The 2500-nt window shown below is 57.6% G+C and overlaps 1 non-coding gene across 1 annotated transcript in view; it reads left to right on the top strand.

Moving 5' to 3' along the window:
- The first annotated feature begins 2002 nt into the window (after positions 1 to 2002).
- LOC124733961 overlaps positions 2003 to 2500 on the top strand; it is a 1909-nt gene continuing 1411 nt past the window's right edge. Inside the window, exon 1 of the ribosomal RNA XR_007009236.1 lies at positions 2003 to 2500. This exon is cut by the window's right edge and continues 1411 nt beyond it. This is a non-coding gene — a ribosomal RNA (small subunit ribosomal RNA).

The following is a 2500-nucleotide window of genomic DNA, read 5'->3' on the forward strand; positions in this document are numbered from 1 at the left end:
CCATGTTGTGCCTTAACCTAACCCATGTTGTGCCTTAACCTAACCCATGTTGTGCCTTAACCTAACCCATGTTGTGCCTTAACCTAACCCATGTTGTGCCTTAACCTAACCCATGTTGTGCCTTAACCTAACCCATGTTGTGCCTTAACCTAACCCATGTTGTGCCTTAACCTAACCCATGTTGTCGCCTTAACGTAACCCACGTTGTCGCCTAAACCTGCTCTGTAATTGTTATACGACTCGTTCAATTACTGTAGTGTTGCCCACCCGCAACCCTCGCAATATAGTTCGCTACTCGCACTGCCCGCACCCCTGTGTATCGCTTCATGTTAAACACCTTGCAAGTCTTGCTCACTTTCCACATGCTCCTGCTGTACACTGTAATGTGGATGGCAGCAGGACGTACATGCCGCCCCTCCCCACGTCCCCACCTTGCCCCCTGCCTTCGCAAGCTGGTTGGTGAGAAGTTTGCATGTTCAATGCCCTTCGCATGCGACGTACTCAGGCTACGTTGTGGTGCGGCCTGTGTCAACTGTCCGCTGATGTCGTACGCGTGAACCACAATCTGTACTGCACATTCGTCCTTATGTACTGAATGATACATCGTGGCACATGTGTGACCGCACAACGACTGCGCCCAAAAACGGCGGACCATACAGTGCAAATATTGTGCACGCAGCTACGTGTCGTCTCCCTATGAGAGCTGGATTGCAGTGTGGTACGCCATAGAGACGTGTGGGAGGAACGGACGCCGTGGATGGCGATCAGCATGAGCTGTCTGTTGATGTATTCGGACCTAGTCGTCTCTCCTCACACACCGTGATGGCATGGTGCACCGCGTTCCATATCTGCGACATGCTACAGAGGCCGGTTGACAGTCGTTCGAGCAATGGACATCGCATACGTACGGGGGCCACCTTCCACGTATTGTCTAGGCGTGCACATTTTGTTGCGTGTATGTGGGCAGACGTAGTGTGGCGTGACACCTGACACAGGCATGCAATAATCGTTGAAGTTGCAAATGGCGATGGACGCCTGCGTTTTCTGGTGAAGTTACGCAAATGAACAAATGGTAACCTGTTGTGGTGCGGTTGTTCTCGCTAGGGGTGAATCGGTGATGGCGACGATAGGTTGAGGTACTAACCGGTTGTTCCAGCGATACCCACCATGCCGACGAAACTGAACGGCATCTGGGTGTGAAGCGATACGCGGCGGTGGCTGGGTGGGACCGTCCCCGGCCGGTGAGGGGGCGCCTCCCGGCGTGCTGGCCGCGCGGTGCGTGGGCGCACGCGCTACAGCCGGCTGGTGGGGGCGGCCAGTGGCAGGCGCGCCGGCCGACGGACGCGGCAGGCGTCGCAGCTGCGCGCCGGCGCACCCTGCGCGCGGCGCCGTGCGGCCAAAGTAGGTCCTCGCGGGCCCGGTGCGAAGCGCGGTGGACATCTTCAGTGTGCTGGTCCGATTGAGGACTGTGTGCGTTGAGGATGCGCCGCCGCCCGGCGCTCGGCGCCGCGACGCCGTCTGCTGCTCGGTCGCCCCAGCGGTTCTCGCTGGTGGTTTGTATCGCAGCTGTGCGGATGTGTTGGCGCGTGCGCTGTGCTGGGAGAGTTCGCTTCGGCACCCAAGTGGGGCTTTTGTCCTTCTGTGGCGCTGGCGTTGGAGCTGCCGGTCACCGTAGGTGGCGCGTGTTGTCTCCCGCCGGCAATGCCACGACAGCACGCTCCCGGGCCTCTGTCGGCAGCGGCAAGCTCAGTTGGGAGCACGGGTGGTCGCACCGAAAGCGTCTACTCGCCTAACTCCGGGCGATTGCGCCTCTCTCGAACCCGACCAAGTACTTGGGACGGCGCTGCGCGCCGCCGGGACCTGAGAGGGTTTCGAGGTGTATTGTGCAGGGGAGCTCAGCCTCCTCCTGTTTGCAGAATGATTGAGCGGACGCTTGCGTGTTCGCGCGGGCCCCCGGGACACACTCCCGGGCGGCCGGCTGCTCAGCTCTAGTTGACGCAGCTCCCTGGTTGATCCTGCCAGTAGTCATATGCTTGTCTCAAAGATTAAGCCATGCATGTCTCAGTACAAGCCGCATTAAGGTGAAACCGCGAATGGCTCATTAAATCAGTTATGGTTCCTTAGATCGTACCCACGTTACTTGGATAACTGTGGTAATTCTAGAGCTAATACATGCAAACAGAGTCCCGACCAGAGATGGAAGGGACGCTTTTATTAGATCAAAACCAATCGGTCGGCTCGTCCGGTCCGTTTGCCTTGGTGACTCTGAATAACTTTGGGCTGATCGCACGGTCCTCGTACCGGCGACGCATCTTTCAAATGTCTGCCTTATCAACTGTCGATGGTAGGTTCTGCGCCTACCATGGTTGTAACGGGTAACGGGGAATCAGGGTTCGATTCCGGAGAGGGAGCCTGAGAAACGGCTACCACATCCAAGGAAGGCAGCAGGCGCGCAAATTACCCACTCCCGGCACGGGGAGGTAGTGACGAAAAATAACGA

The sequence above is a fragment of the Schistocerca piceifrons genome, unplaced genomic scaffold (genome assembly GCF_021461385.2).
Source record: "Schistocerca piceifrons isolate TAMUIC-IGC-003096 unplaced genomic scaffold, iqSchPice1.1 HiC_scaffold_1416, whole genome shotgun sequence".
Lineage (NCBI taxonomy): Eukaryota > Metazoa > Arthropoda > Insecta > Orthoptera > Acrididae > Schistocerca > Schistocerca piceifrons.